The sequence below is a fragment of the Rana temporaria genome, chromosome 9 (assembly GCF_905171775.1).
Source record: "Rana temporaria chromosome 9, aRanTem1.1, whole genome shotgun sequence".
Classification (NCBI taxonomy): domain Eukaryota; kingdom Metazoa; phylum Chordata; class Amphibia; order Anura; family Ranidae; genus Rana; species Rana temporaria.
Genome location: NC_053497.1, coordinates 134,049,627 through 134,064,451, shown reverse-complemented (window position 1 = coordinate 134,064,451; position 14,825 = coordinate 134,049,627). Strand labels below are relative to the sequence as shown.

General features: G+C 47.3%; 1 protein-coding gene across 4 annotated transcripts in view; it reads left to right on the top strand.

The window, feature by feature from the left end:
• Nucleotides 1-14,825, top strand: part of LOC120914098 (torsin-4A-A-like) — a 59,624-nt gene that overhangs the window by 26,244 nt on the left and 18,555 nt on the right. Inside the window, exon 1 of one of the 4 annotated variants that reach the window (XM_040324578.1) lies at nt 8,340-8,423. The exons of the other annotated variants lie outside the window; for them this stretch is intronic. The gene's annotated coding sequence lies outside the window, so the exon portion shown is untranslated. Of the gene's footprint in view, nt 1-8,339; nt 8,424-14,825 lie in introns of those variants that run through there. 4 annotated transcript variants of the gene reach the window in all.

The following is a 14,825-nucleotide window of genomic DNA, read 5'->3' as shown; positions in this document are numbered from 1 at the left end:
GTCCCCGGCCAGACATGTCCGATGGAAACGGTCTGCAGACCGTTTTCATCGGACATGTCCTGCCGTGAGTACAAGGCCTTAGAGGGAAACTGCAGCCCCCAGCATGCCCAACTGAAGGGGAAGGAGAGAGTCAAGCTATTAATGGCAAGTGACAAGTGGAATCTGGCAGATGACGGTGGTAAATGACACATGGCATCTGGCAGCAGGTGACGGTGACGAATGACATGTGGCATCTGGCAGCAGGTAATGGTGGCGAATGACACGTGGCATCTGGCAACAGGTGACGGTGTCAAGTGACACGCTGCATCTGGCAGCAGGTGATTGAGGTAAATGACATGTGGCATCTGGCAGCAGGTGACGGTGGCAAGTGACAAGTGACACTCTGAATCTGGCAGCAGGTGATGGTGGCAAGTGACAAGTGACACTCTGAATCTGGCAGCAGGTGATGGTGGTAAATGACGCTTGGCATCTGACACCAGGTGATGATGGCAAGTGACACTCTGCATCTGGCAGCAGGTGATGGTGATGACTGACACGTGGCATCTGGCAGCGGGTGATGGTGGTAAATGGCGCTTGGCATCTGGCACCAGGTGATGATGGCAAGTGACACTCTGCATCTGGCAGCAGGTAATGGTGATGACTGACACATGGCATCTGGCACCATGTGACGGTGGTAAATGACACGTGGCATCTGGCACCAGGTGATGTTGGCAAGTGACACGCTGCATCTGGCAGCAGGTGATGGTGATGGCTGACACGCTGCATCTGGCAGCAGGTGATGGTGATGGCTGACACGCTGCATCTGGCAGCAGGTGATGGTGATGACTGACACGTTGCATCTGGCAGCAGGTGATGGTGATGACTGACACGTTGCATCTGGCAGCATGTGACAGTGGCAAATGACATGTTGCCCTGAGCTGATAATCAATACAGGGCTCTTTACAGAGGGGATGATTGCTTTTTGATTTTCCCTGAAAAAAGAACAAACCGATCTGCAGTAAAAAAGCAGCGCACACAGGAAACATAGTTGATTCCTACTGACGCTTTCTTTACACCCAGTGAGGGGGGTGCAATTTGCCATCTTCGCCCTGGGCACTGAATGACCTTGTGCCGGCACTGGTTGTCAGAACATGTGTCCCCATTGGATGATTTCTCCTCTCTTCTTGTTATGAGTTCCCCTTGCTTTCTATTTCAGGGACAATGGTCACCAGAACAGAGTGGGGCAGCAGGGACACACAGACAACAATTAAAACTTCCCCACTTCAAGTTCTGTCCTCACCTAACCTTTAAACTTACAGTGGGGTACTGGAAGCATTTACTGTTGGTGTTGCAGAATTTGGGATTTTTTTTTTTAAATGTCCAGAAATACGGCGTACATATTCCATAATATTGCAGCTCCTGAGCTACCTTCAATTCTGTGTTGCCAATCTTATCAGGCAGAGCAGACTTCCTACCTTAGGCGGGTCAATTACAAAAATAAATTCAGCATCAGACGTAGTTTAGAGTAGACTTGTATATCAGATATGAGTCTGGATACTGTGACAAACAGCCGCAATATGACCCCCCTTCTGCAAATACAATACTGAATTCATTGCCCCAGTGCTGTTTCTAAAGATAGGATTTCTTTATTCTTCTTCACTTTGGTTTCCTTCCTTTACATTGTTTATTGGTTTGGAGAATGCAGTTAATATTGATAATGGCGCGTAGTACCCCTAGCACATCTCTATACCCCCAGCACACCACTTTGCACATCACTGCATCTCCTACACACACCTCTGCAGCTCCCAGCATCCTCTGTACCCCCTCCCCCAGCACACCCATGCACCCCCCACATACCTCTGCACCTCCTAGAATCCTCTTTATCCCCCAGTATGCCTCCATAAGCCCAGCAAGTCTTTGTAACCCTCAGCACACCTCCACATCACCCTCCCACACACACATACACCTCTGCACCTCCCAGCATCCTCTACAGTCCCCAGCACACCTCAACAACCCTCAGCACATCTATGCACTCTGCCGCACATTTCTGCACCCCTCACAACTCCTTACCCACCCCCCACAATATAGGGTGACCACGTGTCCCGGACTGCCCGGGACAGTTCCGTATTTTGCAGGTCTGTCCCGGGCACCTTCATTCCAGGACATTCCAGGAATGAAAAAAAAGACCGCCACATCACCGCTTTACTCACTGACAGTACTTGTCCTGGCCGGGAATGCCTGGAGGAGCACAATCCCCGCCCCCTGCTTGTGATTGGAGAAATCCTAAATCCCGCCTCTTGTGTCCAATCACTGTGCTGTGATTCGTTACAGCACAAGCTGATTTTTGAGAAGGGAGGTGTCCCTGAATGGTAGTTTGGAAATGTGGTCACCCTACCACAATAACATGTTCACCTCCCAGCACCCTCTGTATCCCTCCAGAACACCATCGTAAACCACACTTGGCACCCTGCAAACCCTTAATGCCCTTCACGCTTCAGCAAAATTCACTTGCTCAGTGGGGGATCTGTCAGTTTCCACCAGTGTGAAAGGAGCCTAACACATATCTGCTCTGTACCCACTGTACCCACTTGATGTGCACCTTCAACCCCCAGCACATCTCTGTACCCCCCCCCCCACACTTTCACCCCATGGCCACTCACCTGAACAATGATGGCAGTCTGTGCCCACAGCATCTTCCCCTGAATCTTAGATTACTACTGTTGCAGTTTACTATGCAATGGAGGGAGGTGGGAGGAGGCGATCGGCAGTTCTGTGGTGCCTGCATATGGCGTTATCTTCCTGTGGCTAGTAGTTCACTTCCCAAATCTAGGTGCAGGGGGATCTTGGGGCCCCCCACAGTGGCGGAACACCAGGGCCCAGTCGCAAGTGCAACTGTTGTGACCCTGGTAGTTCCACCACTGGCGTTAGTATTGCCACATCTAGGGAAGGTATTTGGATAGACGAATGGGGATCAGGTAAGATCTATGCAGAGCATATACATGGGTGAGTTTGTAAGAGAGTGTCAAAGAAACCAGTTTACATGATTTCAGTACCTTGTGCCAATCGTCATTTGTCCATTTCCCCAGCATGCTCCACCCATTTGACATTATATGCAATTTTAGTGGCTGCAGGTAATAGGAGGCATGTATAAAATATGAACATCAGTCCATGCCCATGAGTACGTCTAGTAAATATGGACGTGGGGCACTTTACCCGCATGTGTGGAAGCAATCAGGTGGAAGTGGAGCCACCTGACAAGTGAGCCTTACTGTGGGCAAATGTAGAAAAAGAAATGACCTGCCCGGCACCTGGAACTGCATGTCCCTGGCATTGGGCGATACAAACTGTGCATCCCTGCAACAGTGAATGAACTGACAAAAGCCCAGGCGCCAGAACGCAATTTCAAGCCACCATAATGACCTGGCACCTGGGATTTCTCGAGCCCTGAGGTGTAGAGTGATCTTTGCATTGTGTACTTGTTACACTTTATACATTTAGATTTCAATAATAATATACTCTTTAACTTTGCTTATTGTAATCAGTGTTACTTTTGCTGTTAAGGAACTCACTATATTGGCCTACCAAAATCTACCCACTGATGCACACTAATGTTTATACTGTCCCAGCCCAGTTGTGCTTCTGTTGTACAAATATAAATGAGCAAAGTATTTATAGCGACATGGGCAATAAACATATGTTGGGATCCATTCAGGACTGCCTATGACGCACTGCATAATCAGAAGGAAAAACAGGAGTTTCTGTTATGGTAACACCCATCTACCTGACAATGGAGACAGTAAGGTGGTTGTGTTTATTCAAATGATGCTTGGAAATTGATGGGAGGTTTACTCAACAGGTGATCAAACTTTCCCTGCCCTGAACTTCAGGTACAATTCAATTACCAGTCTCAGGGTTTGTAAAGGATTTTTTTTTTATCTTAATACCTTAACACAGTGCTGTTTTCATGTCCTCATTGTTCGTTTTTGCTCTCAAGTTGCTGTAATTCTTCTCTGGTCTCCACACTTCCTGGTTGTCTGTTTCCTGATGACCACAGTACTGGGAGCTTTCTCTCTGTGGTCACTAATCAAGGAGGTGTGATTACTGTGTGTCTAAAACCCCTCAGCACCAATCAGTTTTGTTTTCCAAACCATCACTGCCCTGTATTGGCTCTGTGGCTCTATACATCACAGAAGCAGTAAACAACATACAAAAACAAAACTAGAAACTGCAGGTACATTATATGATTGATTTTGTATCTATTTTTAATAATTTTTAAAAGGAATCAGTTAACTATTATGTCTATATACCCTGTAAACAGTCATTTCAGCAAAAAAAAAAAAATTCCTTAACAACTCCTTTAATTCTGGTAATGGGCATAGAGGTCTTTAGCTGACCGCACATGTACAGTGCCTCGAAAAAGTATTCATACCAATGCTGTATCCTGGCCTAGGCCAACAAGGCCCAGGCCTAGGGGAAGCACTTTGCAGGGTGTAAGCACTGACACTGTTAGGCAAATTAGTTTAGCGCCCCCATAAATCGCCCGCACTGCTTCCAGTATGTGGGCGGTTGGCATTCTGCAACTGTGGGGGGGGGGGGCGTCGCTTATAATTTTTTACCATCCCTGTCCCATTACAGAGATTTCCCATACATCGGCGCATATTTATGCCGCCGTAGCGTATCTAATATACGCTATGCCGATGCAGCGCAGAGAGGCAAGCACAGAATTCACAAAGCACTTGCCTCCCAAACTGCGCTGGGTTTCCTCGGCGTAAGCCGGCGTAGGTGGAAGTGGGCGTGAGCCATGCTAATGAGGCGTGACCCCATGCAAATGCTGGGCCGAGTGCCAGACAAGTACTTAATACGAACGGCACATGCGCCGCCCCGTGGACGTATCCCAGTGCGCATGCGTACAATCACGTCGAAACAACTGGCTAACATACGTCGAATCACTGCCTACGGTGTGAACGTAACCTACGCCCAGCCCTATTCACGTACTACGTAAACGACGTAAAATACGACGGCTTGTGTTCCCTGGTCCATACCTTTGCATGGGTTGCGCCTCATAGATGGGGAATAACTTTACGCCGGACGTACGACTTACGTAAACCGCGTATATTATGCGCCGGGCGCAAGTACGTTCGTGAATCGGCGTATCTCCCTCATTTGCATATGTGCATAGAAAATCAATAGGAGCGGCAAATGCGCCCAGCGTAAATATGCGCCCACGATACAACGGCGTAGGCAAGTTACGTCGGTCGTAGGAAGCCTATTTTTAGACGTATCTCAGATTGTGGCCACGGCGCATAGATACGACGGTGCATAGTTACACTTACGCAGCGTATCTCGAGATACGTCGGCGTAAGTGCTTTGTGAATCCGGGCCTATGTTTCTGGTAGCCACTTTGCCAGGTCAACGTTTTCACCCTGTGGGCACGCCTATGGTAACATATTGCTACAAACGTCAGAGCGAGAACAATATTTTTAGCACAAGAGCTCCACGTTAAAGTGGAGTTCCACCCTGAAAAAAAAATTTCCTCCAAAAAAAAAAAAAAATGAAAAATATTTTTTTTTTACTTACCCTAAATAGCTGTTGCTATGCGGAAGTCCCGAATCTGCCTTTTCATCCTCCGCGGTGGATTCTCTTCCTCGTCCTACACTCGGTTTCTTCTTGTGAATGGGGCGCGCTGCATTCTGGGAACTGTGTGTATCCCAGAAAGCAGCCGGCCCATTCACAAAGCGCCGCGCTGCTTGCACATGTGCCTGTTTCCCTTACTGTGGATGGTGTGCACCTGGAGCTGCCAGGATCGAGAAACGGTCTCGGCGGGGGCCGACATCGCTGGCGACTAGGACAGGTAAGTGTTAGCAGCTGCTGACTTTTAATTTAAAATTTTTTCCCAGCACTGTGCCCATCAATTGTCGTCACTGTGCCATGCCATCAATTGTCACCACTGTGCCATGCCATCAATTGTCACCACTGTGCAATGCCATCAATTGTCACCACTGTGCCATGCCATCAATTGTCACCACTGTGCCATGCCATCAATTGTCACCACTGTGCCATGCCATCAATTGTCGCCACTGTGCCATCAAACGCAGCCACTGTGCCATCAATTGTCACCACTGTGCCATGCCATCAATTGTCACTACCGTGCCATGCCATCAATTGTCGCCACTGTGCCATGCCATCAATTGTCGCCACTGTGCCATGCCATCATTTGTCACCACTGTGCCATGCCATCAATTATCACCACTGTGCCATGCCATTAATTGTCGCCACTGTGCCATGCCATCAATTGCCGCCAGTTTGCCCCCACAAAAACCGCCAGTTTGCCCCCACAAAAACCGCCAGTTTTCCCCCCGCCCGTTACTTACCACTGTGCAATGCCATCAATTGTCACCACTGTGCCATGCCATCAATTGTCGCCACTGTGCCATCAATTGTCACCACTGTGCCATGCCATCAACTGTCACTTCTGTGCCATGCCATCAATTGTCACCACTGTGCCATGCCATCAATTGTCACCACTGTGCCATGCCATCAATTGTCACCACTGTGCAATACCATCAATTGTCACTACTGTGCCATGCCATCAATTGTCGCCACTGTGCCATGCCATCAGTTGTCACCACTGTGCCATGCCATCAGTTGTCGCCACTGTGCCATGCCATCAATTGTCGCCACTGTGCCATGCCATCAGTTGTCACCACTGTGCCATACCATCAGTTGTCACCACTGTGCCATGCCATGAAATGCCGCCAGTTTGCCCCCACAAACCGCCAGTTTGCCCCCACAAAAACCGCCAGTTTGCCCCCACAAAAACCGCCAGTTTGCCCCCCACTCCCGATACTTACCTTTCTCGGGTCTCAGCCATCCTCCTCCAGACCCCCACACTCCCTTGATTTCTTCTCCTGGTTACCGGTTACCGGTAACCAGACCCGGTGAACCTGATTGCCTGAGAGGCGTGTGGCTGTGCGCCATATGGTTAACTATTTGGAAGCCGATTGGCTCTCATAGGCACTTCCAAAACACACCCACCGCAGGCCACCGCTGTAATTCAGATGGCCGGCGCTCGCCAGGGGGCCGGCCATCTAAATAGTGGGCGGCAGTGGCACCGGTGACAATACATACATTCATGCAACGCATGAATGTATGTATTGATTGATGGGTGCAGAAGAGAGGGGGCGGCGCTCCTGCGCCCACTATGGACGCACCGCCACTGTTAAGTAATTTTACTGGCAAAAATTAAGGGCCCAGATTCAGATACAAATATGTATTTTATGCGGGCGTAGCGTATCTCCTATACGCTACCCTGCCGTAACTTTGTGAGCCGCGTATGGCATTCAGAAAGATTCTGCGCCCGAAGTTACGGCGGCGTAGCGTATAAGGGCCGGCGTAAGCCCACCTAATTCAAATGTTGAAGATGTGGGCGTGTTTTATTCAAATTATGTGTGACCCCACGTAATTGACGTTTCTAACGAACAGCGCATGCGCCATCCGTGAACGTATCCCAGTGCGCATGCTCCAAATTACGTCGCAATAGTCAATGCTTTCGACGTGAACGTAAATTACGCACAGCCCTATTCGCGAACAACTTACGAAAACAACGTAATCGACGCTGGCCCGACGTCCATACTTAACATTGCGTACACCTCATATAGCAGGGGTAACTTTACGCCGGAAAAAGGCTTACGTAAACGACATAAAAAAATGCGCCGGGCGCACGTACGTTTCTGAATCGGCGTATCTAGGTCATTTGCATATTCTACGTGGAAATCTACAGAAGCGCCCCTAGCGGCCAGCATAAAATTGCACACAATTATACGCCGGCGTATGCAAGTTACGTCGGCGGAGGAAGCCTATTTTGAAAAGCGTATCTGCCTTTGAGAATCGGCGTAAGGATACGACGGCGCAGTTTTTAAATTACGGTGATACGCCACCGTAAATGGTATCTGAATCCGGGCCAAGATTTTTACATGTATGCGACAAATAAAAAAATTGCTCTGGAGCCAAACTGGTTAAACGTGTACTAATATCATGTGTTATAAAAAAAAAAATGCAACTACCAATATTTTATTTTCCAGGGTCTCTGCGTTCAGAAAATATATAACGTCTGGTGTTTTAACAAATTTTCAGGACTAAAACGTGGCTGTGATGGAAAAGTGGTTATTCTTGTACCTCCAGTTTTTTATGAGTGGGTTAGATCCCTTCATTGAGTATTCTAGTTTGTCTACTAGCTGCCAAAGCACGCTCTATGTTCCCATTAGGTCGCAGGGTCTGTGGATTTGCAGAACTGAATAATAAAAAAAAAAAAAAGGGAAGTTTAGTTCTCCCGCCTACTTCCCTTCCCCCATTAAACTGCAGATACCGGACAAATGCAAGACGTTCAGTTTTGACATGCACCGCTGTGGAATTAGGTAACCTGGTCGAGAGCGTGGGAATCTCAGGTAAAAATCTTTATCATTTCACTCTGATAATATTAGGGAGGATTTGGCTCTCTTGGGGATTGTACTTGGGGAAATTTTTATTTGTAAAATGATTTTGATCCCTTAAGCACGCGCTTGTTTATATGAATTTAATTTAATGTGATGGGATAGGGTAGCGTGTTTTATTCTTCTTGCTTTTAGATTGCGTTTTTTTACTTCCTAGATTGGCTTACAGCTGCCTATTACTCCAGTTGCTGGCAGTAAGCATCTGTAATACATGAAGCCACAATCCATTTTCAACATTTTCTCAGCACCTTTTCAAAGGAAATTGGCTACAGCCAAAACTAGCGAGGAGCTTTCCAGGCATACTTGGGACAAACATACACTATGGGCCAGATTCACATAGAAGAGCGGCGGCGTAACGTATCGTAGATACCTTACACCGCCGCAATTTTTCATCGCAAGTGCCTGATTCACCAAGCACTTGCGATGAAAACCTACGCCGGCGGCCTCCGGGCCAATTTAAATGGGCGTGTGCCATTTAAATTAGGCGCGCTCCCGCGCCGGACCTACCACGCATGCTCCGTTTCCAAACTCCCGCCGTGCTTTGCGCGCCGTGACGTAATTTTTCCGAACGGCGACGCGCGTAGCGTAATTCCGTATTCCCGGACGGCTTACGCAAACGATGTTATTTTTTACATTTCGACGCGGGAACGACGGCCATACTTTATACAGCAATACGATTGCTGTGTAAAGTTAAGGCACCAAAAAAAACTAGACTAGCGGCGACTTGGCGAACGCAAAAAAAAAACGCCGGGAATCGCTGTAACTCCTAATTTGCATACCCGACGCTGGTTTACGACGCAAACTCCCCCCATCGGCGGCAGCGGTATTGCATCTTAAGATCCGACAGTGTAAAACAATTACACCTGTCGGAACTTATGGCTATCTATGCGTAACTGATTCTATGAATCAGTCGCATAGATAGAAACAGAGATACGACGGCGTATCAGGAGAAACGCCGTCGTATCCCTTTTGTGAATCTGGCCCTATATTACCAAAAGTATTGGGACACCCGCCTTTACACGCACATGAATTTTAATGACATCCCAGTCGTAGTCCATGGGGTTCAATTTTTAAAAAAACTGCTTTTTTTGGTCAGTAATTTACACCTCATGCGTGGAAATGTGCCAAATTTTGCAAATGTCCATTTACATATTGTGCAGAACTAGAACGCAAGAATACGATTTCGCGCAACTTCACGTGTACGTGTGAAAATGCATAAATACAGTATCTCACAACAGTGATCTCACAACACCCCTCACATTTTTGTAAATAATTTATTGTATCTTTTCATGTGACAACGCTTAGTTTCGGTTCACACAGGTGCGGCACGACTTGTCGCGCGACTTTGCAAAGCGATCTGCACACGACTTCAGAGGCGACTTGCAAAATGACTTCTGTATTGAAGTCAATGCAAGTTGCCCTGAAGTCGTCCCAAAGTCGCCCTTTTTCTAAGTCAGAGCGACTTGAGTCGCTTCCATTAGAACAGTTCCATAGTACAGAACGCAGCGCGACTTGTCAGGCGGCTAAGTCACCTGACAAGTCGCCCCTGTGGCACTGAAGAAATGGCGCTTTGCTACAATGTAAAGTAGTGAGTGTACAGCTTGTATAACAGTGTAAATGTGCTGTCCTCTCAAAATAACTCAACACACAGCCATTAATGTCTAAACTGCTGGCAACAAAAGTGAGTACACCCCTAACTGAAAATGTCCAAGTTTGGCCCAATTAGCCATTTTCTGGTGTCACGTGACTCGTTAGGCCTCGTACACATGACCGAGTTTCTCGGCAAAAACCAGCAAGAAACTTGCTGGGATTTTTTTTTTGCCGAGGAAACCGGTCGTGTGTACATTTTTCGACAAGGAAACTGTTGAGGATCCCGTCGAGCCAAAAAGAGAGCATGTCTTCTTTTTAGTCGATGGGAATGCAAAAAATTGCCTTGTCGAGTTCCTCGACAGCCTAACAAGGAACTCTGCGAGGAAAACGATGTGTTTCGCTCGTCGAGTTCCTTGGTCGTGTGAACGAGGCTTCAGTGTTAGAAGGTCTCAGGTGTGAATGGGGAGAAGGTGTGTAAAATTTGGTGTTATCGCTCTTACTCTCTCATACTGGTCACTGGAAGTTCAACATGGCACCTCATGGCAAAGAACTCTGAGGACGTGAAAAAAAGAATTGTTGCTCTACATAAAGATGGCCTAGGCCAGTGATGGCGAACTTTGGCACCCCAGATGTTTTGGGACTACATTTCCCATGATGCTCATGTACTCTGCAGTATAGTTGAGCATCATGGGAAATGTAGTTCCAAAACATCTGGGGTGCCAAGGTTCGCTATCACTGGCCTAGGCTATAAGAAGATTGCCAAGACCCTGAAACTGAACTGCAGCACAGTGGCCGAGACCAAACAGCGGTTAAACAGGACAGGTTCCACTCAGATCAGGCCTCGCCATGGTCGACCAAAGACGTTGAGTGCACATGCTAAGCGTCATATCCAGAGGTTATCTTTGGGAAATAGACATAGGAGTGCTGCCAGCATTGCTGCAAAGGTTGAAGCGGTGGGGGTCAGCCTGTCAGTGCTCAGACCATACGCCGCACACTGCATCAAATTGGTCTGCATGGCTGTCATCCCAACAATCAATTTGAATCATCCTGGCATTTTGGTGATTCCATTGACAAGATCTCTGCCACAGTGGCGGCTGGTGCTCAACACTTTTTGGGGAGCGCAAACAAATACTGGAAAAAAGCCCATTAATTGCAGCCACTGTGTCCATCAAATGCAGCCACTGTGCCCATCAAATGCAGCCACTGTGCCCATCAAATGCAGCTACTGTGCCCATCAAATGCAGCCACTGAGCCCATCAAATGCAGCCACTGTGCCCATCAAATGCAACCACTGTGCCTATCTAATGCAACCACTGTGCCTATCTAATGCAGCCACTGTGACCCCCCCACCTGCCTGCTTGCTGTCTGACCGGGTCAGGCAGTAGGTGACAGCGGCGTGCTGTGGGACAGGCAGCGGGTCAGGCAGCAGCAAGCTGTGTCCCCCATGAGTCATTTCTTTCTTCCTGCTAGGCGTCCCATAGGAGCACCTGTCCTTTCAGCCATGGGTGACAGTTATAAGACTTGCGCTTCCTGATTGGCAGAGAGGCAGTTCAATGTTAGAAAAGTGAATATTTATTTGCTTTTATAACACACATGGGTGGGCTCTGAGCGCAGTGCTCTGCGCTCCGAGTCCACCCTATTTTGAAGCCTATTAGAGCCTATGGCTCTAATCAGGTGCTTAAAAAAAAACACCACTGTAATTCCGGCGCCTGGTGTCCTAAAAGGGGCCGGACGCCTGAATAGGGGGTGGCCGGGGCAGCCATGAATAGATTAATGCTATGTAGGAAAATATACATGATACATATAGGGGGGTGGCGTGAACAGAAGGGGCAGTGCCTGTGCCCCCCTAATGGACGGGCCACCCCTGTTCTACCATTACAATTAAGAACTCACACTCCCTATTGGGTTTTTCATTTGAATTTAAAAGAAAGCAGCAGGAGGAGTAAAACTCCATGGTGGAGAATGCCAATGGGGGTTATTTACGAAAGGAAACTCTACTTTGCACTACAAGTCCAAAGTGCACTTGGAAGTGCAGTCGCTGTAAATCTGAGGGGGGGATCTGAAATGAGGGGAAGATCTGCTGATTGCATGTCCCTTTCGGATCTACAGCGACTGCACTTCCAAGTGCACTTTCAGTGCAATTTCAGGTGCACTTTGCACTCATATAGGTAGATTCACAAAGAGTTAGGCCGGCTTATCAGTAATTAAGCCGACCTAACTCCGAATCTACGCCGCCGTATGTTTAAGCGTATGCTCAAACAGAGATACGCTTAAACAAAGCTAAGATAGGACGGCTTGCGCCGTTCTTTCTCATAGCTTGCAATTTTTCGGATGGCCGCTAGGTGGTGCTTCCATTGCGGCCGGCGTAGATTATGTAAATGAGCTTGTACGCCGATTCCCGAACGTACGCCAGCCCGCCGCAGTCGAATTACGTCGTTTCCGTAAGGCCTTAGACGGCCTAAAGTTATTCCACCTATGAGGTGGAATAACAATGTTAAAGTATGGCCGCCGTTCCCGCCGCGAGGTTCGAATTGTTTACGTCGTTTGCGTAAGTCGTCCGCGAATCGGGAGTTACGTCGTTTACGTCCACGTCGAAATCAATAGGCCCGTACGGCGTACTTAGCCGCAATGCGCACTGGGAAATGTAGGCGCCCGGCGCATGCGCAGTAGCAAAGAACATCAAAAAATGTGAGGTCAAGCCTCATTTCCATACAACACGCCCCCCTCCAACCAATTCGAATTAGGCGCCCTTACGCCCGCTCGTTTGAGCCTACGCCGCCGTAGATTAGCAGGTAAGTTGATTGAAAATCAATACTAGCCTAGCTAATTTACGGCGGTGTAGCCTAAACAGGCCCTAAAGTTATTCCAATGTACCTGAATCTACCTAATAGTTTGCACTTGTAGTGCAAAGTGGATTTACCTTTCGTATATAACCCCCAATGTGACAACTTTAGCAGGGGCTTTTTGCTGTTGGTAAACCCAAGGCTTAATAGAGATCACCTATAAATTAATTGCTGGGGGTGGATTAGCCCTTTTTAGCATGAAAGTATTGGGGGGGGGGGGGGGGGGGGCGGTAATGTCCATTTAAAAACTGGTTTAAAACTGTGAGAGTAAAATCCTGAATTCCACAGAGAAGGAGTGCTGTGTAGCACTAGAGATTAAACGTAAGCTCTCATCCGACCATTTTACCCCTTTTATAAATAGGCTTCTCGGATAATAACACTACTGTATATATACAACTTTGTGCAAATATTTAGCACACAGAGGCCACTAAACGATGAAAGAAGAATGTGCGATATAGTTCAATAATGAGTCACGCAGATGATCCACAGAGTAGCTGAAACCTCAGGAAATTACCATATATCTCAAAAATGTTTGAGCCTTTTTGCATTTCAGTGGGGGTTATTTACAAAAGGCAAATCCACTTTGTACTAAGTGCAAACTACAAATGCAAAGTGCACTTAAAATTGCACTGAAATTGCACTTGGAAGTGCAGTCGCTGTAGATCTGAGGGGGGAAATAATAAAAGAGCATTTTAGCTTTCACATGATTGGATAATAAAATCAGCAGAGCTTCCCCTCATTTCAGATCTACCCCTCAGATTTACAGCGACTGCACTTCCAAGTGCACTTTGCACTTGTAGTTTGCACTTGTAGTGCAAAGTGGATTTTCCTTTCATAAATAACCCCCACAGTGTTGCTGTCATTTGCATCCAGTGCAGATCGCCAATTTATGAACGGGTTCATTTTCATACAGTGAGCAGTCTGTCTAGCCAGTGGGAAGTAAGTATTCGTTTAATGTACAAGTAAGACTACATTAAAGCGGGGGTTCACCCACAGCGCACACTTTTTCCCCATAGCTGGATGCTCGTTTTCTCTAGGGGAATCGGCTATTTGTTTTAAAATATGTGCAGTACTTACCCGTTTACGAGATGCATCCTCTCCGTCGCTTCCGGGTACGGGCTGCGGGAATGGGCGTTCCTTCTTGATTGACAGTCTTCCGAGAGGCTTCCGACGGTCGCATCCATCGCGTCACGATTTTCCGAAAGAAGCCGAACGTCGGTGCGCAGGCGCAGTATAGAGCCGCACCGACCTTCGGCTTCTTTCGGCTACGAGTGACGCGATGGATGCGACCGTCGGAAGCCTGTCAATCAAGAAGGAACGCCCGCTCCCGAAGACCCATACCCGGAAGCGACGGAAGAAGATGCATCTCGAAAACGGGTAAGTACTGCTCATATTTTAATACAAATAGCCGATTCCCCTAGACCGAACGAGCAGGAATCTAAGGGGAGAACAAAAAAATTTTAATAAATGGGTGAACTCCCGCTTTAACCACTTCAGCCCCGGAGGATTTGGCTGCCCAATGACCGGGCCTTTTTTTGCGATTCGGCACTGCATCGCTTTACCTGATAATTACGCGGTCGTGCGTCGTGGCTCCCAAACAAAATTGGCGTCCTTTTTTCCCCACAAATAGAGATTTCTTTTGGTGGTATTTGATCATCTCTGCGGTTTTTAGTTTTTGCGCTATAAACAAAAATAGAGCGACAATTTTGAAAAAAATGCAATATTTTTTACTTTTTGCTATAATAAATATCACCCAAAAATATATAAAAAAAAATTTTTTCCTCAGTTTAGGCCGATACGTATTCTTCTACATATTTTTGGTAAAAAAAAATTGCAATAAGCGTTTATCGATTGGTTTGTGCAAAATTTATAGCGTTTACAAAATAGGGAATAGTTTTATTGCATTTTTATAAATTTTTTTTTT